The following is a 27,144-nucleotide window of genomic DNA, read 5'->3' as shown; positions in this document are numbered from 1 at the left end:
GATACTTTACCCCAGGTCACTGGCCAGTTTCTTTCTACGTTGCTGAGAGTCTGGGTTTATTCATCACACCAGGTAGGTCTCAGTTCCTCACCCCTGAGGCTCCCAAAACAAGGCGGTGAGGCACCTCCTCATGAGAGAGGACCGGAGACCACCCAGAGGAGAGTGGTTCCCCGTACAGGCCACCAAATTGTTAGAAATGCAAAATGCTTGTTCCCTGGTGCCTCAAAGAAATAGCACTCAAGCATTAATTTTCTCAGCAAGGCAATTTTTACTTTCTGCACAAAGGGTGTTCCTTGCAGATGGAACAATGGCGAGAGCACACCTGGACAGGGGAGGGGCAGGAGTTCTTATTCCTGATCCGAGTATCCCTACTGCTGTGTCATTCCTCTAATGGCTAGGGTTGGATCTCACAGTCTAAGCTAATTCTTATTGGCTATGTTAAAAAGGGCAGGAGTGTGAGCTGGAGTGGTGGGATGAGATGAGTAGTTTGGCAGGAAGGATGGTTAGGAACAGGTAACTAAAGGTGACTTAGGTCAGAGCAGGTGATCAACAGAACAGATGTGAACTACTGATTAGGACTAGCAGGAATGGGAAAGTTGTTTACTGAAACTAGAGGCAAGGAGGTGAAGAGAACCAGGAAGTTGAACTTTAAAATGGAGAATCAAATAATAAGAGAGCTGAACATACTGATATACTGATTCTTTGAAGAGAAACTTGGGGTTCACTATATTTAGCAGGAAGCCGAGACAGGAGGATTGCATGAGCCCAGGAGTTTGAGAGCAGCCTGGGAAAAATAGTAGACCCTATCTTATTAAAAAAAAAACATTTTTTTTTGAAATGGGGTCTCTCTCTGTTGCCTGGGCTGGAGTACAGTGGTGCCATCTCCATTCACTGCAACCTCTCAGCCAATCCTCCCACCTCAGCCTCCTGAGTAGCTGGGACTACAGGCATGCACCACCCTGCCCAGCTAATTTTGGTATTTTTTTGTAGAGACAGGTTTTCATCATGTTGCCCAGCCTGGTCTCGAGCTCCTGAGCTCAGGCATTCCTCTCACCTCGGCCTCCCGAAGTCCTGGGATTACAGGCATGAGCCACCACACCTGGCCTTAATTTTTTTTCTTTTTTTTTTAATATGTGGAAAGCAGACACAAGTAGAAACCAGCACAGCTAGCTAACTTCCACTAGTGATAGAGGCAGGAGACAGCCAAGTGCCGTCCATGTCATTATATATAGGGAAATTGCCTAAACATGCCCACGGTGAAAAATTCCGTCCCTTAACACACGCACAGTAAGGGAAATAAATCAATGCAGAATGACTCAGACTAAGGGCCTGCATGCACACTGGAAGAATGGGGTGGAGTCACCAGGAATTCATGCCTTATGCTGAGGAGGAGCTGGGCCTCTTCAACTTGGGCGTGGTGGCCTTGTATTCAATTTGTCAGGTGGATACCTGCATACAGGACCCTCCTTTTGCTTAATAAATTCCGCCCTCCTCACCTTTCTTTTTTTTTTTTTTCTTTTGAGACTGAGTCCTGCTCTGTCGCCCAGGCTGGAGTGCAGTAGTATGCTCTTGGTTCACTGCAACCTCTGCCTCCGAGGTTCAAGTGATTCTCCTGCCTCAACCTCCTGAGTGGCTGGGACTACAGGCACGTACCACCACATCTGGCTAATTTTTTGTATTTTTAGTAGAGATGGGGTTTCACTAATTTGGCCAGGCTGGTCTTAAACTCCTGATCTCAAGTGTCTGCCCACCTCAGCCTCCCAAAATGCTGAGATTACAGGCGTGAGCCACCGCACCTGGCCCCATCCTCACCTTTCAATGTTTCTGCATGCCTAATTTTTCTGGATTTAGCTGAACCAAGGAACGAAAAAATTCTGCATCACTAGTTTTGCTGGCTTCCACTTGTGCCTGCCAGTATCCCACGTTTACATTTAATCTTTGGTTCCCAAAGACAGGAACACCATGAGACCAGGCCACACAGCGCTTCCACAGCGCACCTTGCTGTAAAGACATTCTCCTGAGGCTACTGGGCAACCCAATGCGAATCAGCCCACTCTGTGACCAGCCCATCTTCCATCAGAGCCTTCTCCATTGGTAGCGAATGTTCCCACAACATCCAGGTGTTCAAACCTGCCATTTAATCTAAGTGCATAAAGAACAAATGGCCTCTTGCAATAACAACCATTCACTACAATCCTGTCAGCCACTTTCCAGGTTTTACCAGTGACTTGTCAGCCACTGCACACACAAAAGTCAAGTTCTCTCTCACAGTGAAAAGTAATTCCCAGTACCCCAAAAGCCAAAGATCAGGTACTACTTTTAACAGCTCTTAGCCTGGCACAGTGGCTCATGCCTGTAATCCCAGCACATTGAGAGGACGAGGTGGGCAGATCACCTAAGGTCAGGAGTTCGAGACCAGCCTGGCCAACATGATGAAAACCTGTCTCTACAAAAATACAAAAATTAGCCGGGCATAATGATGGGTGCCTATAATCCCAGCTACTCGGCTGAGACAGGAGAATTGTTTGAACCCAGGAGGTAGAGGTTGCAGTGAGCCGAGATCCCGACACTGCACTCCAGACTGGGTGACTGAGACTCCACCTCAAAAAAAAAAAAAAACACAGCTCTTATAATTCTTCATTAGTAACAATTTTGCTTCCTCCATGGCAATATGAATTGCAGTTTGTGAATTAAAAGCATTAGAATTTGAAAAAATTTTGACTGGACATGGTAGCTTATGCCTGTAATCCCCAGCACTTTGGGTGGCCGAGCGAGGCAGGCAGATCACCTGAGGTCTGGAGTTCAAGACCAGCCTGACCAACATGGTGAAACCCTTTCTCTACTAAAAAAATACAAAAATTAGCCTGGTGTGGTGGCACGTGCCTGTAGTCTCAGCTACTTGGGAGGCTGAGGCAGGAGAATCGCTTGAACCTAGGAGGCAGAGGTTGCAGTGAGCCAAGATCATGCCACTGTACTCCAGCCTGGGTGACAAAGTGAAACTCAGTCTCAAAAAATAAATAAATAATAAAAAAATAAAATAAAATTCAAAATTATCTGGGCATCCCGAATTTTATCTGACATGCCCTTTCATCAAATTGCTATATCCTATGTCTTTCCTCAATTATATTTTATCATGAAGGCTTTCCCAACCATTTTATTTAGTATGGCTCCCCCACCTCCACTTCTCTCATAAATTGTTCTGGCCCTAGCACCAGCGTACAGCATAGTTTCCTGTTTATTTGCTTAGTGTCTTTCTGCTTCAGTATAGAATGTAATCTTGTGGTGGGCATGGTGGCTAACACCTGTAATCCCAGCACTTTGGGAGGCTGAGGCGCATGGATCATTTGAGGTCTGGAGTTCAACACCCCAGCCTGCCCAACATGGTGAAACTCCATCTCCACTAAAAATACAAAAAAATTAGTCGGGCGTGGTGGCACAAGCCTGTAGTCACAGCTACTCGGAAGACTGATGCAGGAGATTTGCTGGAACCCGGGAGACAGAGGTTGCAGTGAGCTGAAATCGCACCACGGCACTCCAGCCTGGGCAACAGAGTGAGACTCCATCTCAAAAAAAAAAAAAAGTACAGTAATCTTGTGAGGGCAGGATTTTGTTGCTACATTCACCACTGACTCCAAAATGGCACATAGCAGGCTCTCAATAGATATCTATTGAACAAATGGAAGCATAAATAAACAAGCAATGCTACACTTGCTTTCTCCAGCACCATGGGAGTAGATCCAGGGAGCAAACATGGAAAGAAGGCTACAGCCCCTGCCCCCTGGTGGAGCTGGAAGAATCAATAATTTTCATTTATTTATTCATCTAATGTACTTTGCACACTCGCTATCTGCCAGGATCAGCTTGTTGCCAGGGATGCTGGGTAAACAATCGCACAAGGTTCCTGTGGTCTGGAGGAAGAAACAGACATTAATGCGCAATAGGGAGATGGTTACTTAATTATAGTGGTGAACTGTCCATGGAGGAAAAGCAAAGAAAAAAAAAAAGCCTAACCTGATGTAGGGGTCAGGGAAGACTTCCCCAAGGAAGGGACGTGGAGTTGAGGCCTGAGGCTGAGCATGAATTAACTGGAGGCAGAGCTCTGTGGATGGAGATGTCATTCCAAGCAGGAAACCCAGTGAATGCAGGTACGCTGATGGAAGGAAGGCCAGGGTGAGGAAAAAGGCCAGGTTACAGGCAGTTACTAGGAACCTTGTGGCCTGACTTGTTGCTGAGGAGGAAGCAATAGCCAGCTCAGACGGCCTTGTAGTTCAGGTGATGCCCCGTTTCTGTGTTAGTCTATTTTTGCGTTGCTATAAAGAAATACCTGAGGCTGGGTAATTTATAAATAAAAGAGGTTTAATTTGGCTCACAGTTTAGTAGGCGCCAGGAAGCATGGTGCTGGCATCTGCTCCTGGTGAAGCCTCAGGGAGCTTTCAATCATGGCAGAAGGTGAAGGAGGAGCAGGTGTGTCACCTGGTGAGAGTGAGACAGAGATAGAGAGAGGGAGAGAGAGAGCGCAAGAGGGAGCAAAAGAGGGAAGAGGAGCCAGGCTTCTTTAAACAGCCAGCTCTCATGCGAACTAATAGAGCAAGAACTCACTCATCACCATAGCGAGGACACCAAGCCATTCATGAGGGATCCGCCCCCAAGACCCAGACACCTCCCACCAGGCCCCACCTCCAACACTGGGAATTGCATTTCTTTTTCTTTGTTTTTTAATTTTATTTTAAGTTCTGGGATACATGTGCAGAACGTGCAGGTTACAGAGGTATACATGTGCCATGGTGGTTTGCTGCACCCATCAACCCGTCATCTCGGTTTTAAGCCCCACATGCATTAGGTATTTGCCCTAATGCTCTTCCTCCCCCTACCCCTCCCCACATAGGCCCTGGTGTGTGATGTTCCCATCTCTGTGTCTATGTGTTCTCATTGTTCAGCTCCCACTTATGAGAACATGTGGTGTTTGGTTTTCTGTTCCTGTGTTAGTTTGCTGAGGATAATGGCTTCCAGCTTCATCCATGTCCCTGCAAAGAACATGAACTCATTCTTTTTTATGGCTGCATAGTATTCCATGTTGTATATTTGCCACTTCTTAATTCAGTCTATCATTGATGGCATTTGGGTTGATTCCAAGTCTTTGCTATTATAAATAGTACTGCAATAAACATACGTGTACATGTGTTTACTTATTTATTTATTTATTTATTTATTTTTGAGACAGGGCCTTGCTCTGTCGCCCAGGCTGGAGTGCAGTGGCAAGGTCTCGGCTTACTACAACCTCCGCCTCCCAGGTTCAAGCAATTCTCCTGCCTCAGCCTCCCGAGTAGGTGGGATTACAAGTGCACACCAAATATTTGTATTTTTGGTAGAGAAGGGGTTTTGCCATGTTGGTCAGGCTGGCCTCAAACTCCTGACCTCATGATCTGCCCGCCTCGGCCTCTCAAAGTGCTGGGATTACAGGCATGAGCCACAATGCCTGGCCATGTGTCTTTATAGTAGAATGATTTATATTCCTTTGAGTATATGCCCAATGGGAGGGAATTGCATTTCAACATGAGATGTGGAGGGGACACACATCTGAACCATATCATGCAGCATGTTCCCAACTCCAGCTCCCTCCTCTCTGCAAGAATGTAGAACACCCGTCACCCCCAGGACCAGCTACCTTGAGCCCAATCCTCTGTAACTCACTGAGATGCTATGAAGGGCCTGGTAGGTACCACACTGTGCCACAGTCATGCTCCAAGACAGTGTGGAGCGAGGGCCAGAGGCCCAGGAGGCAGGATTGATTTGGAGACGTTGCCTTTCTTCAAACCTCAGTTTTCTCATAAATCAAATAAATGGTTGCAGAAGATAAGCTCATATTCATTCCATTTCTAGAAAAAAATCTGTGATCCAAACAGTAGCGTTGACTAATGGAAAGTACAACTGGCTGTTTCCCTTGAACAGTGGATTTACCGTTGTCTTTCCAGTTATAAAAGTAATAAGATTATTTGTAAATTATAGAAAAGTAGAAAAAGTTTCTTGAATGAGATTTGATTTTCAACCAGGGCAAATAAAGACTTTTCTGGGGTTAAGAGGGCTCTGTCTTCTCCATGACTTTATACGAATCTGTGCTGGGGACTGGTCAGCTGTTCAAGTACAACGTAGCCAGCTTTGGTTCTGTGCCAGGATTAGGCCTACAATATTTCAGAATTCGTATACAAACCCCGATAAAGTGTTGAAGGAGATGACTGCTCTATAACCTGTTTTGCTGAATGTTTCCTATGAGTTTTTCTACTCTCCTCATGAGTGAAGCTCTCCAGGAAATTCCTCTGCTTAAAATTAAAATCAAGTGTATCTCAAGAAACTCTACTGTCCCATCTGAAATGCTTCTGTTGTGTGTTGTCTGCAAAGCTGGAGTCTCCCTGTTTTGTTCAGGCTGGTCTCGAACTTCTGGGTTCAAGAAAATCTCTCTCCTCAGCCTCCTGTGTAGCGGGGACTACAGGAACCTGGCTGTGGTGGATACTATTATGCCAAATTCCAGTCAGCATCCTCTTTTAAATGAAGTTGAAAGAAGAGATGATGAAACTGGCAGTGTTACTGAGTGGGAAATGAAGGTAAGAATACACACTGTGAATGAAGACATGGAAGTAACTTCTGCAACACAATCCTGTGAGCGTCTTAATGCTACACTCCTTTGTTTATCAAATGATGTACCTTTATTGTGAGGGAAGAAACCGGGCCGTTCCCTCTGGTATTGAGAGGCAATTTGGAATCTCTGCCATTTCTTAGGACTGAGTATTTCATGTACTATTTTGTGGAAATCTGAGGCAGAAATGGGATTTAATGATCTCAACTGTCATCCATCTAAAAAACCTAATTAGCAATTTTAAATAAAATGGCATGTTGCCTTCTACTCTTCTCTTTTTGTTTTTTAAGACAGAGTCTTGCTCTGTCACCCAGGCTGGAGTGCAGTGGCATGATCTTGGCTCACGGCAACCACTGCCTCCTGGGTTCAAGCGATTCTTCTGCCTCAACCTCCTGGGTAGCTGGGATTACAGGCACACGCCACCACTCTAGGCTAATTCTTTTTTTTTCTTTTTTGAGATGGAGTCTCGCTGTATTGCCCAAGCTGGAGTGCAGTGGCGCAATCTCGGCTCATTGCAACCTCTGCCTCCCTGGTTTAAGTGATTCTCCTGCCTCAGCATCCTGAGTAGCTGGGATTACAGGTGTGCACCACCATGCCCAGCTAATTTTTGTATTTTTAGTAGAGACAGGGTTTCACCATGTTGGCCAGGCTGGTCTCAAACTCCTGATCTCAGGTGATCTGCCTGCCTCAGTCTCCCATGGAGTCTCGTTCCGTCACCCAGGCTGGAGTGCAGTGGCGCAATCTTGGCTCACTGCAACCTTTGCCTTCTGGGTTCAAGCGATTCTCCTGCCTCAGCCTCCCATGTAGCTGGGACTAAAGGCACCCGCCACCACGACTGGTGAATTTTTGTATTTTTAGTAGAGATGGGGTTTCACCATGCTGGTCAGGCTGGTCCACTATGTTGGCCAGGCTGGTTTCAAACTTCTGACCTCAGGTGATCCGCCTGCCTCGGCCTCCCAAAGTGCTGGGATTACAGACGTGAGCCACTGTGCCCAGTCAAAGTCTTATTTATGAACAAAATTTGTACTATTAAAAAGAAAGTAGTCAGGTACGGTGGCTCACGCCTGCAATCCCAGCACTTTGCAGGGCTGAGATGGGTGGATTGCCTGAGGTCAGGAGTTTGAGACCAGCCTGGCCAACATGGTGAAACCCTGTCTCTACTAAAAATACAAAAAATTAGCTGGGTGTGATGGCGGGTGCCAGTAATCCCAGCTACTAGGGAGGCTGAGGCAGGAGAATTGCTTGAACCTGGGAGGTGGAGGTTGTGGTAAGCCAAGATCGCACCATTGCACTCTAGCCTGGGCAACAAGAGTGAAACTCCGTCTCAAGCAAACAAACAAAGTAGAAGAAAATAAAATTTTATCTGTCTCATTATCCAAAGACAACTGGTATTAAAATGTTTCACTGTATACATTACTCTTGGTTTTGTTTTTTTTTTTGAGATGGAGTTTCACTCTTGTTGCCCAGGCTGCAGTGCAATGGCGTGATCTCAGCTCATCGCAACCTCCACCTCCCAGGTTCAAGTGATTCTCCTGCCTCAGCCTCCTGAGTAGCTGGGATTCCAGGTATGCGCCACCATGCCCAGCTAATTTTTTGTATTTTTAATAGAGACGGGGTTTCTCCATCTTGGTCAGGCTGGTCTCGAACTTCCGACTTCAGGTGATCCGCCCGCCTCGGCCTCCCAAAGTGCTGGGATTACAGGCATGAGCCACCGCGCCCAGCCATACATTACTCTTGTTTTAACACAGCCATCATCGAACTCTATATTAAATACTGAGTTTAGTTGTTTTAATTTATTTCAATAATAATCATTTGGCTTTATTATAATGAGTTTTTCATGGTTACAATTCACAGTACTATTCTCCTATAGTTGAGTGTTTTAGTATCTTTTTTTTACATTATTAATAATGTTGCAATTGGTATTTTGGTACAGAAAGCTTTTATTGTATTTAGAATTATTTCCTTAGACTAGAGTCCCAGAACAAAGATCAAAAAGTACAAACATTTTTAAGGTTCTTGACACTTTAAAAATGACTTTCCAGCAGGGCATGGTGACTCATGACTATAATCCCAGCACTTTGGGAGTCCAGCAGTTTGAGATCTGCCTGGGCAACATAGCAAGAACCTGCCTCTATTATTTTTTTAAAAAGGTAAAAAGATTTAAAAAATTAAAAAATTACTTCCCGAAAGCATTTGCTAGTATACATGCCCACCAGCAATATAAGTCTCTGTCTCTCATAAATATTTTTTGACAAGATCTGCAATTTATTGGGGGGGAAGATTTTTTGGTGTCATATTTTGGGATGGTGTGTCCTGAGCCCCAACAGAACATACTCTGAATCCAAAACCTCAAAATTGGCTAAGACCCAAAATGTTGGTCATTTGCATTTGGCGGATTGAATGAAACAAATCACCTTTCCCCCAACTGACAATTCCCCATCAGGGATCACCAAGGGCCAGAAAAAGGTCAGGGACTCTGGTAGAAGTCTGGGTACAGTGAGGTCATCGCAAACGGCTTTTTTCCGGGCTCTGTCACAACCTGGGAGAATATTCCGAGGGATGACAGAGTTGGGGAAGGCACATCCAGATTCTGTTTCTTACCCTCCTTCAGGCACTGCAGGTAAGAACTGTGGTTTTGATCGGTAAATGACTTGATGATGAACATCTCCAGTGGAAGTGGGCAGTCTAGGCCGAGGCTCACTAGGGTAGGGAGGCAGGCCTGAGGGAAGGTGAGAGGCACCAATGTCAGCATGACAAGGGATACTCTTGTGTCATAGCAAGGCTTGCAAGTGCCTCCCACAGCAAAAGCCTTCCACAAAGCTGGCAGCATCCAAATGTCAACATCAAACTTAAGCAAACAGAAAGAGTTATTTAATTTCCTTTAACTAATGTGTATCTACATATGTATATATATCAAAATGTTAAGAGGGATTACTTCTGAATTTCTGAGATGACAAGTCATCTTTATATTCTTCTTTACACTTGTATATTATTTGTAAATTTCTAAAATAACTGCCATTTTCAAATTGAAAACATCCAGACTTCATAAATCATTGTAAAAATACTTTAAGTGAAAACTCAGTTTGAAGGAAATTGTAGTCAAATATGGCAGATGGAACATCAGAATTTATTTCTTCTTCCTACTTGAAACATCACTAAAGTTAACAAAAGTATTAAAGGAGGCATAAATCCAAAAGACCAAGAAATAGAAGAAGATGACAATAGCTTGGAGATGTCCGCAAAGTAGAGGAAGCCAAAAAGCAAGGGACAGAGAACTAGCACTGCACAGAGAAAGCTGCCGCTGGCCAGGCATGGTGGCTCACGTCTGTAATCCCAGCATTTTGGGAGGCCAAGGCAGGTGGATCACAAGGTCAGGAGTTCGAGACCAGCCTAGCCAACATGGTGAAACCCCATCTCTACTAAAAATACAAAAATCAGGTGGGTGTTGTGGCGTGCACCTGTAATCCCAGCCGCTTGGGAGGCTGAGGCAGGAGAATTGCTTGAAGCCGGGAGGTGGAGATTGTAGTGAGCCGAGATCGTGCCACTGCACTCCAGCCTGGGGAATAGAGCAAGACTCTGTCTGTGGCGGGGAGTGGCGGGGAAGAGAAAGCTGTTCCTTACAGCTGCTACAGGGCCTGGAGGTCAAGGAGTCCAATGGGAAGGAACAGGCACAGGAGAAGGCAGGATGGGGCTCACAGCAGGACTGCTTATTAGTCTGTTTAGAAGCAGGCTCTGCCCCATAGAACAGTGCCTAACCCATGTAGATGCTTAATAAACATTTGTTAATGAATGGGTGAAAGGGTAAAGGAATGGCCTTCCAGTTGGAACTGAGGCCTCTCTGGTTGCCCTATTAAGAGGGCATATCAGAAGAACCTTTCCACATTGAGACATTGAATCTGTGCCCCCAGGGCCGAGGCCACATTATGGCACTGGCACTCAAGGGCTAAATGCACATGCATCCGTGCTCAGTGCCAGGCCTCCCTTGGTGTGGCTGCTGCTGGCTGCCTCCTGCCCTCGGCCCATAGGAAGAGCCCAAGGAAATGGCTGGGACAGAGGGAAGAGGAACAGCTGGGGCTGGGAAGCAAGGATGAAGCTTGGCTGGCTGCACCTTCAGTGCAGACCACTGCATATGACCCTGTTCCTAAGCCCAATTGCACAGGGGCCTTGAGCATCTGTGGACGGGACACCATGGAAGTACTCACACCCCTCTCCTTCCCTGGTGGAGGATGGACCTTCCTCTCCCAAGCCAGGCTTCTCTGCCTTCAATGATTCTGGACCAACCCTGCACCAGCCACTTGCCCTGGGGAGGGGATTGTTTCACAGACCCTTGACGCCTAACAGCCAGTCCTGCTCCCACCTAGGGGGACCCACATTTATCAAATACTGTCTTTAATTTACACTGGTTGCATTCTCTCTGCCAGCCTGTGAGGAAAAACCACTTTCCCAGTCTGAGGAAATGGAGGCTCCGATAAGCTAAATAACAACCCCCAGTCCAGTCTCTGCACCTGGGCCTGGCAAAGATTCCCCCGAGATCTTTCCAGATTCCACACTTGCTGACTGTGGCTTCCTCTATGCAGGGCACTGGCTAGCCCTGGGGACACTCAAAGGTAAATGGGCCTTGTTTTTTCCTTCCAGGAGTTTGCTTATCTTAGAAGAGATTGGAAAGTAGCCAAGTGGCTACAGAGCACGAGTCAGAATAGGGTCACTGTTGTAGGAGCACAAAGGAGAGAGAGAAATTCAGGTAGGGCTGGCAGGAAGAGTTCAGGGCCCTTTCTAAGGAAGGACTTGTGCTGACTCTTGGGAGAAAGAAGGGCTCTCTCTCCAAGCAGTTTGGAAAGGAAGTCCATCCGGTGCGGGGGGACACACATCAGTCGTGGTCAGCGGGACAAGCTGGAGGGCAGCCTCAGAGGCCGAGGGCTAGTAGGGCAGGGGCTGAACCTTAGGCAGCTTCCCTGGCAGCACTTGTAGGGCAGCTTCTAGGAGGCAGAGTCTGGGTGGGAACGCCTGGGGATGAGAAGGTATTGGAGCAAAAACCAGAGCTGGGCAGTGGGAACAGAGAGGAAGACCAACAGGAAGGACACTGCTGAGGGAAAGACAGAGGACTGTGGACAGGGAGAGGGTGGGGGAAGGAGGCCCAAAGGAGGCCCTGCCCTCGGACCACCAGGAGACAAGAGGCACCCTATCCTCTTCTGTAGTGGGTGGGTTTTAAAGCTCTCTGTGTTAATTTCCTATCCAAAAGTCCTTTTAAAAAATAGATTATAATCCCGGCACTTTGAGAGGCCGACGTGGGTGGATCACCTGAGGTCGGGAGTTTGAGACCAGCCTGACCAACATGGAGCAACCCCATCTCTACAAAAAATACAAAATTAGCCGGGGGTAGTGGCGCATGCCTGTACTTCAGCTACTTGGGAGGCTGAGGCAGGAAAATTGCTTGAACCTGGCAGGTAGAGGTTGCAGTGAGCCGAGATCGTGCCATTGCACTCCAGCCTGGTCAACAAGAACAAAACTCCGTTTCAAAAAATAATAATAAATAAATAAACCAATGAGGCTGGGCTCAGTGGCTCACGCCTGTAATCCCAGCACTTTGGGAGGCTGAGCTGGATGGATCACCTGAGATCAGGAGTTCGAGACTACCCTGGTCAACATGGACAAAACCCGTCTCTACTAAAAATACAAAAATGAGCCAAGCATGGTCCCAGCTACTTGGGAGGCTGAGGCAGGAGAATCACTTGAACCCGGGAGATGGAGGTTGCAGTGAGCCAAGATTGTGCCACTGCACTCCAGCCTGGGCAACAGAGCGAGACTCAGTCTTAAAAAAGAAAAGAGAAGAAAAGAAAAGAAGAGAAGAGAAGAGAAGAGAAAAGAAACAAAAAAAAAGCACTCTCACTGCAGAAAGGAAAATGGGTTGAAAGGGACCAAAGGCCAGTTAAGTGTCTTTTACAGTAATTTAGGTGGGAGGCTTTGAGAGGGAGTTAGAAAACCTCTGGTCAACATTTATATCAGTAGACAAAGGGGCTGCTGGAAGAGGAATAGGAAACAGAGGAACTGTGAACTTGACCAGGGCTGGGCTGTGAGTGAGTCACAGAGCCTAGCAAAGACCTGCTCCTGACTGTGCTTAGGGACCGGAGATCCCACCAATGGGAACAGGTGGGAACAAAGATAAGAGTCAGTTCTGTAACCACCCAAGAGGTTCACCTTGCCCGCTGCCTAGACAGAGCCGATTCATCAAGACAGGGGAATTGCAATAGAGTAAGAGTAATTTACCCAGAGCTGGCTGTGCGGGAGACTGGAGCTTTGTAATTACTCAAATCAGTCTCTCCAAGCATTCGAGGAGCAGAGCTTTTAAAGATAATTTGGTGGGTGAGGGGAAGCCAGTGAGCCAAGCGTGCTGATTGGTCAGGTCAGAGATGCAATCATAGGGAGTCAAAGCTGTCTTCTTGCACTGAGTCAGTTCATGGATGGGGGCCACCAGATCAGATGAGCCAGTTTATTGATCTGGGTGGAGCCAGCTGATCCATCAAGTGCAGGGTCTGAAGAATATCTCAGGTACTGATCTTAGGAGCAGCGTAGGGAGGGTCAGAATCTTGTAGCCTCCAGCTGCATGACTCCTAAACCATAATTTCTCATCTTGTAGCTACAAAGGCAATCTAGTCCTCAGGCAAGAAGGAGGTCTGCTTGGGAAAGAGCTGTTACTATCTTTGTTTAAACTATAAACTAAGTTTCTCCCAAAGTTAGTTTAGCCTATGTCCAGGAAAGAATAAGGATAGCTTAGAGGTTAGAAGCGAGATGGAGTCGGTTAAGTTAGATCTCTTTCATTGTCTCAGTCATAATTTTGCAAAGGTGGTTTCGGTTCTTATCTCCGTGGCTGAGACCAGGAAATCAATTATCACAGGAATGGAGTTGTAAGCAGTGGCTGGTTGTCTTTTGAAATAATACCATGTCACAACAGCATTCAATTATTATTAATTGACAGAGCAGCTAATCTTGATGGGCACTGTCAGGTATGGGTATGGATGCGGGTGAGACACTTACCCTTCCTTCCAGTTGCTCATTGTTTAGTAAGAGACAGAGTCTTGCTCTTGTCTCTTGTCACCCAGGCTGGAGTGCAATGGCACCATCTTGGCTCTCTGCAAGCTCCGCCTCCCAGGTTCAAGTGATTCTCCTGCCTCAGCCTCCCGAGTAGCTGGGATTACAGGCGCCCACCACCACGCCTGGCTAATTTTTGTATTTTTTTAAGTAGAAATGGGGTTTCATCATGTTGGCCAGTCTAGTCTCGAACTCCTGACCTCATGATCTGCCTGCCTTGGTCTCCTAAAGTGCTGGGATTACAGGCGTGAGCCACCGCACCCAGCCCTGACTGTGGTTTCTAACACTGTCTCTACAGGAAGCTCTCTCTCTAACAGTCTCGCAGATCTTAACCTATTTATTTGTGTCCTCTTACTAGTGGGCCCAGTACCTGCGACAGGGCAGCTGTGTAACAGCATTACCACAACTTCATTGTACAAGTTGAAGTTCATTGCATTAACTTTGCAAGGATGAACTAATATAGTGTCTCTCTTCCAGAATTCCTATAGGACATGCTGCTAAGGGCTCAGGCCAGGTGTGGGCTCCATCCTCAGCTGTTTTCCAGAAGCCACAGAAGCAACTGTTTTCACCCCCATACTCAGAGCGAATGAAATGGGGGTTGCCGGAAGAAAGTACTTCACGAGGACAGAGTGGTTATCAAAATATGCCAATCAGCCACACAGCTCCCAGCTCACCAGATTTGTCAAAGGGCCAATCAGCTCGAAGGGTTCCTGTGGAGAAAAATGCTCATTTATTGGGAGACAGAAAGGAGAGGTTTGGCTGAAACCACTTTGCCTTCACCAGCAACTTTTTAATCCCTTTGTCTGGTGCATGAAATCAGTTCCCGGAACACAGAGGTTATTAATAACTGTGGGACCTTTTCCCAGTCTCCAGATCAATTGGCAGAAGCCTCTGGTTATTTCCTTCTGGATGCTTCTATTATTTGGAGCTGGGAAGTTACCTCCTCCTGAAAACCTGTACAGATTTTCACCCAGCTTGGGAATTAACAGTCACCCAGCAGCCCCCAGCCTTGCCTCCTCTCCACCCTTCCCTGGCTGGGCTGGCTCTGTGCAAGGCTGGTGTCTTTGCTTGCGCCGAGAGACTACGTGCTGTCCAGTGGAGTCCAGCATGTACCTCTCCTCCCACTGGTTCCTCACTGCCAGGTGCGGTCCAGGGCGTTGATCTGGATCCATGGAGCCAGCCTGATTTAGAATGAGTCACTTTGAGCTGGCTCCTCTCCTCATGCTTGGCAAAGGCCCCAGCATCAGCTGCTGGGCAGGTGCTGAGCAAGGCCGAGGTCTTAACTCAGGAACACTGGGGTGGACACTTCTCCAGGAGGAGCTGCTGTGATCGGCAGGACTCAGTAGAGAGAGTGTCTTCCATGTAGGGCTTCCCCGTCTCTTCCTCTTTCTTCCTGCCTGCGGGGGCCAAGCCGTGTGCCTGTGGCTTTACCAGGATCTCAGGGCAGGAAATGTTGCAGCTCCTCTGACTCTCATCTGCTCTCTCAGCTCCGGGTCGCCCCTTGCCTGCTGGCAGCATCACAAGAGATGGCCCTCAGCACCCAAACCCAGACAGGCACAGTGGGCTGGACAAATTTGGGTCATACTGGCTAAACACCGTTAGCTCCCCTGTGAAATGAAAGCAAGAGCCTTCACCTTGTGAGGCCGAGGGAGGTGGGGGCAAAGCACCTCCCATGCAGGCACAGCGGGCCTCTACTGAGGGCTTGATCATCAGGAGCGTTGTTACCTCTGAGAGCTGACCTCATCTCGCCCCACAAACCTGCTCACCCGGTCTGCTTCCTGTCTGGGTGGGTGGCATCATCACTCTTAGTCACTCAGACTGAACAAAGCAGCTCTCTTCTGGCTCATCTTGCACTGGCCTATTTGTGTGTGTGTGTGTGTGTGTGTGCGTGTGTGTGTGGTAAATATGCCTAAAATATATCTTTTTTTGAGACAGGGTCTCACTCTGTTGCCAACGCTGGAGTACGGTGGAACCATCTCGGCTCACTGCAGCCTCCACCTACCGGACTCAAACCATTCTCCCACCTCAGCCTCTGAAGTAGCTGGGACTACAGGTGCGTGCCAGCATGCCCAGCTAATTTTTGTATTTTTTTTGTAGAGACAGGGTTTCACCGTGTTACCCAAGCTGGTTTTTGTTGTTGTTGTTGTTGTTGTTTGTAGACGGAGTTTTGCTTTTTCGCCCAGGCTAGAGTGAAATGGCGCGATCTTGCCTCACTGCAACCTCCACCTCCTGGGTTCAAGTGATTCTCCTGCCTCAGCTTGCTGAGTAGCTGGAATTACAGGTGCCCACCACCACCCCCGGCTAATTTTGTATTTTTAGTAGAGTTGGGGTTTCACCATGTTGGCCAGGGAGATGAACCTCAGGTGATCCACCTGCCTCGGACTCCCAAAGTGCTGGGATGACAGGCATGAGCCACTGTGCCTGGCCCCAGGCTGGTTTTGAACTCCTAAGCTCAAGCTACCCGCCTGCCTCAGCCTCCCAACGTGCAGGGATTACAGGCGTGAGCCACTGCACCTGGCCTGACAGTGCTTTTATTCAAACACAATCGGGTTTTAATTCAGCCTCCTGAATAGCTAGGGCTGTGGGCACAGGCTAACAGGCCTGGCTTCTGGCAGATTCTTATAAACATACCAGCTGGGCGCGGTGGCTCACGCCTATAATTCCAGCACTTTGGGAGGCCAAGGCAGGAGGATCACCTGAGTTCGGGAGTTCGAGACCAGCCTGACCAAGATGGCACCACTGCACTCCAGCCTGGGCAACAAGAGCGAAATTCCATCTTAAAAAAAAAAAAAAAGTAAACATACCACATACCTATGACCCAGCATTTCACTCCTGAGTATCTACTCACAGAAATGGACACATTCACAAAAAGACTTGTACTTGTTTTTCACGAAAGTTTTGTCTATAATAGCCACCCACTGGAAACACTCCAAATGCCCATCAATTGGTGAACAAATTGTAGTAATGGATACAGTGGAACACTGCTTAGAAATGTTAAAAAACGAATTACTGATACACATGACACAGATGAATCTCTAAAGCATTATACTAAATGACAGAAACTAGACACAGAACACCACATACTGTATTTACAAGAAAGAACAGAAAGGCAGAACCATTGTTTCAGGAAGCCGATCAGTGGCCACCTGCATCTGGGAATGGGGGCAGGGGCTTGACTGCAAAGGGGGAAGAGTGATGGTTGGAGTAATGGTGGTTTTACAACTGTATGGGTTTGTTGAAACCCACTGAATATTTTATTTAAAATTGGTAAACTTAGGCCGGGCGCGGTGGCTCACGCCTGTAATCCCAGCACTTTGGGAGGCCGAGGCGGGCGGATCACAAGTTCAGGAGATAGAGACCACGGTGAAACTCCGTCTCTACTAAAAATACAAAAAAAAAATTAGCTGGGTGCGATGGCGGGCGCCTGTAGTCCCAGTAACTCAGGAGGCTGAGGCAGGAGAATGGCGTGAACCTGGGAGGCGGAGCTTGCAGTGAGCCGAGATTGCGCCACTGCACTCCAGCCTGGGTGACAGAGCGAGACTCCGTCTCAAAAAAAAAAAAAAAAAAAAAAAAATTGGTAAACTTTACTGTTTGTAAATTATACTTAATAAAGTTGATTTAAAAAATAAATAGGCTGGGCGTGGTGGCTCACTCCTGTAATCCCAGCACTTTGGGAGGCCAAGGCGGGCACTTGAGGTCAGGAGTTCGAGACCAGCCTGGCCAACGTGGCAAAACCCCATCTCTGCTAAAAGTACAAAAATTAGCTGGGCATGGTGGCAGGTGCCTGAAATCCCAGCTATTCGGGAAGCTGAGGCTGGAATTGCTTGAACCCGGGAGGCGGAGGTTGCAGTGAGCAGAGATCACGCCATTGCACTCCAGCCTGGGCCACAGAGCGAGACTCCATCTCAAAAAAAAAAAAAAAAAAGTAAATAAAGCCATATAATAATGAAAACAACCCCACCGTCTGGAAAAAGATTAAAGAAATTATAGAGGACTGCACAGTGTGGAGGCTTAAGACAGGGCACTCTGGAGGAATCAACTTCCATCCAACCAGGGGCTGTGTTTGGTGCAGGAGAGGTGGCCTGGCGGATTGTTCTTAGGCTGAGGTTCTCAAACTTTGGTTGCCACCAGGACAACTTGGGAACTTGGGAAAAAACAAAGGCCCAGGCCCTATCCTGCTGCCATGAGCCTGGGCTTCTGTGTTCTTGTCAGGCTCTTTGAAAACTCAACAGATCTAAACTAAGTTTTGAAACAAATCCACAAGTGGGTTTCTCCTCCACAGGGTAAGATTTTCTCCACATGTTTTGACTTGGGTGCCTGGGCATTGCCTCCCCTGCCTGTGGCCTTCAAAAGACCATGGGTGCGAAGTCCAAGCTCTGACTCTTCTGCCTATGATTCTCTGTCAAATGAGGGGCCAAAATTAAAACGACAATGAGGTATCACTAAACACCCACTAGAGTGGCTAGAATTTAAAATTCTGACTACACAAAATATTGGCAAGGATGCAGAGCAACTGGGACTCCCATACATTGCTGTTGGAAATAGTTTGGCAGGTTCCTATAAAGTTAGAATACATTTATCATATAACCCAGCTTGTACGTATTTATCCAAGAGAAATAAAAACATATGTTCATTCAAAGCCTTGTATATGAATATTTATAAGTGCTTTATTAATGATAGCATAAAACTGGAAGCAATGAAAATGTCTATCAGCTGGTGAATGGACCAACAAACTGTGCTTCATTCACCCAGCAATAAAAAGAACTACTGATACATAGATGATGGTCTGTGAAACAGAGAAGAATAAGTCCATGCTGTATGATTCCATTCACATGAAATTACAGAAAAGTTCAGCCAGGCGTGGTGGCAGGTGCCTGTAGTCCCAGCTCCTTGGAGGTTGCAGTGAGCTGAGATCATGCCACTGCACTCCAGCCTGGGTGGCAGAGCGAGACTCCGTCTCAAAAAAAAAAAAAAATAATAAAAAAATAAAGAAAGAAAGAAAAAGAAATTATAGAAAAGACAAACTATAGTGTCAGAAATGAGATCAGTGGTAGCTTGTAACCAGGGGTTGTGGGAGGAGATTGACGGCAAAGGAGCATGAGGGAACTTTGGGGTGATGGAAATATGCTACATTTTGATTGTGGGGCTAGTTGCACAAGTGTATGTATTTGTCAAAACTCATTCAACAGCTGGTTATGGTGGGCTCACACATGTAATCCCAGTGCTTTGAGAGGCTGAGGTGCAATAAACTGACATTAAAGTGTGTTTTGGACCAGGTGCCATGGCTTATGCCTGTAATCCAAGCACTTTGGGAGGCCAAGGTGGGCAGATCACCTAGGTCAGGAATTCGAGACCAGCCTGGCCAACGTGGTGAAACCTCGTCTCTACTAAAAGTACAAAAGTTAGCCAGGCATGGTGGCATGCGCCTGTAGTCCCAGCTACTTGGGAGGCTGAGGGAGAATTGCTGGAACTGGAGAGGCAGAGGTTGCAGTGAGCTGAGATCACACCGTTGCACTCCAGCCTGGCGACAGAGCAACACTTCGTCTCAAAACAAAACAAAACAAAACAAAAAAAGTTTGTTTTGTTTTTAAGGCCTACTTCAATGCAAGCAGAACAAATTTTTAATCTCTGAAAACATGGTTTTTGAAAGGAAAAAATAAAGACAAACTCTGCCACTGGGCTTGTGTTACCTGCTTAAAGGATCTGGTGGCTGAATGAAGGTCATTGCATCATCAGAGAAAGCCCTCACTTCCTGACACATGTAGCATCTGTGAGGAACAATTAACTGCAACTCTATACCCCCCGCACAAGGGATTTTTATGGTCTCCCAACCCCAGGTTGTTAAAATGAAGGGTCAACATCCCTGCTGGTCAGTGGGAAATTCTTCACTGACACATACATACCTGCCTGGTGATTTGTTGACCATTTTTCCATTTAGCAGGCAGCTGTGGGTAACGTTCCACCAGGAAAAGAGAGGCTAAATTATGCAAGACATTTACAACGTAAAGAGGGGAGAAACTTCCCTCTGGTCACACTGGGGGTGGCAAGTGTGGCAAAATGGAACTTCCTTCCATTTTACCAGCAAAGCAGGTGCCAAACATGCTCCATGGACTTCCGAGAGCCTCTGCTCTCAGCTTGCTGAGACTTTTGGAAACTGTTTGAAGGCTTCCAAACACCTGCTAACAGGAAGACAAAAGAGTGAGGTTTCTATTTTCTGACTTCATCAGGATGATAGGAATGTTCTCGAGTCCACTGCAGCCCCTCGCTGTGACCACATCAGCAGGGCGGGAGCAGGGATGGCGCTGGCAGCAGGGCCTCTTCCCACCACTGCTCTTGAGCCCGTCTCTGTATCATTCCCAGCTATTTGTTATAAGTCTTTCCTCTTAAACCTACAATTGTTTCAAATCTGCCAGTTTATCTTTTTTTTTTTTCTGTTTTCTTTCCTTTTTCTTTTTTTCTTTCTTTTTCTTTTTTTTATTCATTCAAATATTTATTGAGCAGCTAAGGAGGTACAAAGGCGATTTAAAACATGGCCAGAGGTGAGGCAAATGCACAAGTAATAGAAAGCAAAGGGCAGGGTTCACTGAATCACAGCAGTCAGAAGAAAGTGCTTCAGGGAACCAAGAGTGAGATTGTTTCCAGCCTGAAGAGGCATGGGTGACAAATCAGGAAAGGGGATTGAGATTAAAATAGAAGACTTCAGTCTGGATTGTTGATGACACTCAGTATGGACTATATTTGTCTCTCCTTTTCCTTTCTCCCCATCTTTGGGCTTAATTTACCAGTAGTGCCAAGGACTGTTCAATGCGCTTTTTTCTATACTTGCTTCCATTTTTGCTTTAATGTCTTCTACAGAACTAGGTCGGCCGGGCGCGGTGGCTCAAGCCTGTAATTCCAGCACTTTGGGAGGCCGAGACGGGCGGATCACGAGGTCAGGAGATTGAGACCATCCTGGCTAACATGGTGAAACCCCGTCTCTACTAAAAAATACAAAAAAAAAACTAGCCGGGCGCAGTGGCGGGCGCCTGTAGTCCCAGCTACTCGTGAGGCTGAGGCAGGAGAAAGGCGTAAACCCGGGAGGCGGAGCTTGCAGTGAGCTGAGATCCGGCCACTGCACTCCAGCCTGGGCGACAGGGCAAGACTCCGTCTCAAAAAAAAAAATAAAGAACTAGGTCCTTTTGGCGTTTTATGAGTTTTTTCCTGTTTTTTTGAAGGATTCTTGTCCTTTTGATCTTGGTGTTGATGATGGTTTTGAGTCTTTTCCATTCTGATTTGACTTTTGTGCATTTTTGGCTGGAGTATCGCATATAGATTTCTTCACTGGCGCTTTTTCTTCAGCTTCCTTATCATCAAAATCATCATCATCACCATCATCTTCATCAGCAGCAAGTTTTACTTTTTTCTGTGGAACCTCCAGGGGCAGACCACTTTCCAGGTATACTTAAGAGTTTCACATCCTCCTCCTCTTCATCTTCTGACTCTGCATCTTCCTCCACAGCTACTAAGTGCTGTCCACTAATAGGCACTGGCCCTGAGCCACGCTTCAATCCTAAGACCACTGCTGGTGTTATTTCAAAGCCCCCAAGGGAAACTGATGGCTGTACAGACATTTTTAAAGTTGCCAGTGTTACTTTAATTGGACCGCCTTCGTAATTCATTGCCTCTGCTTCAACAATGGGCAATTCATCCTTTGCACCAGCCCCCAAACTGACAGTTCTTAAAGATAACTGGTGCTCACTGTCATCATTATCCACCTTAAAGTGATCATCTTTGTCGGCCTTTAGTTCACAACCGAAAAGACAGTTCTGGGGCCTCAGGGGGCTCATGCCTATGTCCATCGAATCTTCCATGGGGTGGTGGCGCGCACTTAGGCAGGAGAGAAGGTGGACAGAGATAAACGACCACTGCTGGAGAGAACAACCATGCAGGATGGAATCACACCAGGTTTTTTTTTTTTTTTTTTTTTTTTTTGAGATGGTGTTTTGCTCTTGTCCTGGGCTGGAGTACAATGGCATGATCTCGGCTCACCGCAACCTCCACCTCCCGGATTCAAACAATTCTGCCTCAGCCTCCTGAATAGCTGGGATTACAGGCACGTGCCACCACACCCGGCTAATTTTGTATTTTTAGTAGACACAGGGTTTCGCCATGTTGGTCAGGCTGGTCTTGAACTCCCGACCTAGGTAATCCACTGCTTCAGCCTCCCAAAGTGCTGGGATTATAGGAGTGAGCCAGAGCGCCCAGCCTCCTTTCTTTTCTTTTTTTTTTTTTAATTTTATTTATTTATTTTTAAAACAGAGTCTCGCTATATTGCCCAGACTGGTCTCAAACTCCTGGACTCAAGCAATACTCCCACATCCCAAATCGTTGGGACTACAGGTATGTACCACTATGCCTAGCAAATCAGCCAATTAATAATAATAATAAAAATCTGTTGCCTGTATTAGGCTGTTTTTGCTTGCCTGTGACAGAAATCTAACTCAAACTGGTTTCGGGGTGTGAAAGAAAAGTATTAGCACACCTTACTAAAAAGTCTAGGGGATGTCATGCATGGCTGGATCGAGGGACTCAGACAAGGGCATTAGGAAACCATCTCCTTCTATCTCTTGATTTGACTTTCGCTGGGGCTGCCTTTATTCTTGGGCTAGAGCTCCCAGTGGTGATAAAAGGGCCACCAGCTGCTCCTCCAAGTTCAGAGACACTGTGGGAAGTGTGCCTATCCCAATAGTTCTAGCAAGAGTCCTGGGGAGGACTCTCATTTGCTCAGACTTTATGACATGTCTGTCCCTGTGGCCTGGGCCTTGTTGCCACTGGCAGGACCTCTCGCTGGGGTCACTCACATGGGTTGATTTGAAAGGGAGACTTGCATGGGTTGACTAGAGTGGGGAGAGGTGGTGAATTCAAAGAAAATGGGGAGGCGAACGCGCAAGGCCAACGAGGCTGGGAACCAGAAACAGCAGATGTCTGCCACAGTCCTCCCGTGTGTCTGAGGCGCTTCCTAGCATGGTATGCCGAATCTTCGTTCTTCCCCATCCCCCACAGTGGCATCAGATAATTTCCTTCTTTCCAATGAGTGAACTCATTGGGCACTTCTCTTACATACGCCCACATCTGAACTATTCACTCCCTTGGCACTTCCTGGGTACCTGTTCTGTGCAGTTCTGTGCAGAATTGCCAAGTATGGGGGAGTAGGTGGGGGTGGGCACAAGGCTGAACGGGACACAGTCTGAGGGAGACAGACAGTAACAATTACAGTGGGGTCTGTCCCTCTGACTCTTCCAGTTTGTGTCCACCTTCCTGTGTTCCCAGTATTTGTACCTCAGAAATGCTCTCTGATGTTAGACACTGATCTGTGACAGGCAGGACAGATCAGTCAAGGTGGTGGAGGAGCGTGGTTGTGGGAGGTGCACTGACTGTGGCTGTTTACTCTGCCAGAGAGGAGGCACTGACTGCCCTGGTCAGCACAGTCTTGGAGCTGTCCCTCACCAGGGCAGGCTGGGAGTCGCATCAGCACTTCTTTTCCAGTGAGGATTTGTGGGGCTCAAATGAACTCTAGAAGTTAGGGCAAGAAGGATGTTGACTGGCAAATTCAGTGCCTTCTCTCCCTGATACAAGTGCCTAGGCCCAGAGGGGGAAGGGGGCTACACCATGGCACCCCAGCAAGTTCCCACAGGGCCGGAAGACAATCTCCATCCCTGACCCCTGCCTTGTGTCTCCTGCCTTCCCCACCACTGCGGCTGGGGCTTTATGGAATGTAGTTAATTTCATTTCCTGGGAGGCAAAAAAATGAATCCCGTAAGAGAAGAAATGAAAGGCAATGCCTCTGATTTCCGGAGTGCCATTTCCAAAAGAGGAAAATGAGTTCTGGAGAAAGATTTTCATTGAATGAATTGGGGAAGTAAGAAAAGAAGTAGCTAATACTGATAGAAAAACATGAGGTACTGGGGACTAAAGGAGATACAGGTGAGCATAGCAACCGTGGGGCACCTACAGCAGCATAGATAGGGCCATGGACAGCTTGCATGTGGCCAGCATAATTCATCAAATCCAAGATGCTTGTGGATGTAAGACACTCCACAATTTAGGTACCATTAAGAAAGAAAGAAAACACTGCCAATTATACGCTGATATGCCACAGGTGAATTTCTGTGGCCAAATCTGTGGCCTGTAGAGGTAGATGTAAAATCTGTACCCCGACCGGGTGCAGTGGCTCACGCCTGTAATCCCAGCACTTTGGGAGGCCGAGGCAGGTGGACCACCTGAGGTCGGGAGTTTGTGACCAGCCTGGCCAACATGGTGAAACCCCATCTCTACTAAAATACAAAAATTAGCTGGGCAGTGGCACATGCCTGCCATCTCATCTACTCAGGAGGCTGAGGCAGGAGAATCACTTGAACCCGGGAGGCAGAAGTTGCAGTGAGCCGAGATCACGCCACTGCACTCCAGCCTGGGCAACAGAGTGAAAAAAAAAAAAATCTGCATTCCTTGCTCCCAATCCCACTAAGTGTGAGTAAAAAGGATAAGAACCATGGACAGGACTGATCTGGGATGCACGGTTAAGGACAGGACAAGGACTCAACTAGGAGGAATCATTTACCTTATACCAGTTTGGATGCTAAGCATCAAAGGAGATGTTTGAGGCAAGCTCCCTGACAAAAGTATGACCTTCTAGGACCTGGGATCTTTGTTGCCTTGTTCCTTCCAAAGGGATCCTCTCATTCTTAACCTGTCCATGAATGTCTCAGATATATAATTATTGATTAGAAGAGTATTTTTCAGACCAATAAGCAGCATAAAAAATGTTTGGAAAAAGAAAACTACCCTACAGTACAGTTTCACATTTTTCTTTTTTTTTTTTTCTTCCTTCCTTCCTCCCTCCCTCCCTCCCTCCCTCTCTCCCTCTCTCTTTCTTTTGAGATAGAGTCTCACTCTGTCACCCAGGCTGGAGTGCAGTGGCGCAATCTTGGCTCACTGCAACCTCAGCCTCCCGGGTTCAAGCGATTCTCCTACCTCAGCCTCCCGAGTAGCTGGGACTACAGGCACCCGCCACCTCGCCCGGCTAATCTTTTTCGTATTTTTAGTAGACATGGGGTTTCACCGTGTTAGTCAGGATGGTCTCCATCTCCTGACCTCTTGATCCGCCTGCCTTGGCCTCCCAAAGTGCTGGGACTACAGGAGTGAGCCACCACACCCAGCCATTCAGTTTCACATTTTTCTAAAGCAGAGCAAAAGATGAAGAAAATGGATTTGTAACTTCCAGAAGCTGGTGAAAACATTTTTCTCTAAAAAGAAATAAAAATGCATAAGGAGAAAGGGACATAGCCCTTGGAACCAGGCTGACTTGGGTTTCAATTTTGACTCCAATCAAGAGGCCTCAGGTAGAAGTAATGTCTGAGAAATGATGAGGGCAGTCATAGTTTCAAGAACAGCTGGGGGGCTCCATGCTTCCTACCCTCACTCTTCGATGTGGGAGGTGCCATGTTACCCCTGATGAGGGGACTGCTTTAGCATTATTTGACTCTTCCTTCATTGTTTAATTTGAAATATAATAACTTGTATAAACTGAAAGGATAGGCCGGGCTCCGTGGCTCATGCATGTAATCCCAGCACTCTGGGAGGCTGAGGCGGGCGGACTGAGGTCAGGAGTTCGAGACCAGCCTGCTCAACATGGTGAAATCCCTGTCTCTACTAAAAATACAAAAATTAGTTGGGCGTGGTGAGTGCCTGTAATCCCAGCTACTCAGGAGGCTGAGGCACAAGAATTGGTTAAACCCAAGAGATGGAGGTTGCAGCGAGTCACTCCAGCCTGGGCAATGGAGCAAGACTCAGCCTCAAAAAATAAAAATAAAAATAAAACCCAAAAAACTAAAAGGATTATACAATTTCGAGGCTGGAAACTTGCTTAGCTCTCCTATTGCAAGGTCATTGCCAGATTGCTCAATCCAATTGTCCATTTTCAGACTGCATCTTAACATGTCTAGCAACATGGGGCCCAGCTGATCACTTTCTCCCCCTGGTTAACACCCTCTTCACTTGACTTCGGGGACACAGTGCACTGGCTTTTTCCTCACCTCGCTACTTCTGCTTTTCGGTGTCACCTGCTGGTTCCTGCCCATTGTCTTGGCCTCTAGACATAAGAGGGCTTCAGGGCCCTTGCTCCTTTACGATCTCATTGGGTCTCATGGCTGTCTCCTGAACAGATGTCTCCAGCTCAGAACTCTCCTGTGAACCACAGGCTTCTCTTCAGCTACACACTCTCTCTTACCCCATAACTATCAGGAGCATCAAACTTTCCATCTCTAAAGTGTAACTTCTGATCTCCACTCTTCCTTCAAACATCTTCCCACAGCCTTCCTCATCTCAGCCAAGGCAGCTCCCTTCTTCCAGTTGCTCAGGTCAAAGTCCTCGGTGTCAAACTTGACTCCTTTTTCCCTCTCACATTCATATCAAAATCATCAGCTACACCTGTCAGCCACTTTTGCTGTTGTTGTTGTTGAGTCAGAGGAGTCTCTCTCTGTCACCCAGGCTGGAGCGCAGTGGTGTGATCTCAGCTTACTGCAGGTTCGACCTCCCAGGCTCAAGTTATCCTCCCGCCTGACCCTCCCAAGTATCTGGGACTATAGGCATGTGCTACCATGCCCAGCTAATTTTTTGTTTTTTGTAAAGATGGGGTCCTCTATGTTGCCCAGGCTGGTTTCAAACTCCTGGGCACAAGAGATCCATCCACCTCCACCTCCCAAAGTGCTGGGATTACAGGGGTGAGCTACCACGTCTGGCCTACTTTCAACATTTATCCAGAATGTGAACACTTTTCACTTTACTTGATATCACCAGGTCCAACCTGCCACTGACGCCCATCTGGATTCCTGCAATAGCATCAACCTCCTGTGTGTCCTTACAGTCCATTCTCAGTGCTGCAATATTGAGCACTGATCCCTTAAACCATAAACCCACATCCCTTAAACCATAAACTCACTCAGAGCCAAAGCCAATGGTTTGCCTGTCTACTTTCCTTCTCTACTTCCCCCTTGGCAACTGTTCCAGCTACACTGGTGCCCTTGCTGTTTCTAAAATAACATGCCTGTAGTCTGAGCTACTCAAGAGGCCGAGGCGGGAGGAATGCCTGAGCCCAGGAATTCGAGGCTGTGGTGAGCTACAATTAAGCCACTGCACTCCCACCTGGATGACAGAGTGAGCCCCCAACTCTAAAAAAGTAAAAATAATAAAATAACTCAGCTTGGTTGGCCTCTGGGCCTTTGCACGTGCTGTTCCCTCTGCCTTAAAAGCTTTTCCTCCAAGATCTCTGCATGGCTCCCTCACTTCCTCAAGGGGGCCTCCACTCAAATGTCATGTTCAGTATGAGGCCTTTCAGTGATCATCCACTGAAAATGGCAGTCCCACTTCCACCTCTAGAAGTCCCTAAGCCC

General features: G+C 47.1%; 1 pseudogene; it reads right to left on the bottom strand.

The window, feature by feature from the left end:
• Positions 1–15,957: 15,957 nt before the first annotated feature.
• On the bottom strand, positions 15,958–24,547 carry LOC140712554 (nucleophosmin pseudogene; annotated as a pseudogene).
• Positions 24,548–27,144: the final 2,597 nt, after the last annotated feature.

The sequence above is a fragment of the Chlorocebus sabaeus genome, chromosome 10 (assembly GCF_047675955.1).
Source record: "Chlorocebus sabaeus isolate Y175 chromosome 10, mChlSab1.0.hap1, whole genome shotgun sequence".
In the NCBI taxonomy this organism is placed as follows: domain Eukaryota; kingdom Metazoa; phylum Chordata; class Mammalia; order Primates; family Cercopithecidae; genus Chlorocebus; species Chlorocebus sabaeus.
The sequence above is the reverse complement of the archived record's forward strand: the minus strand, read 5'-3'. Positions and strand labels throughout refer to the sequence as shown.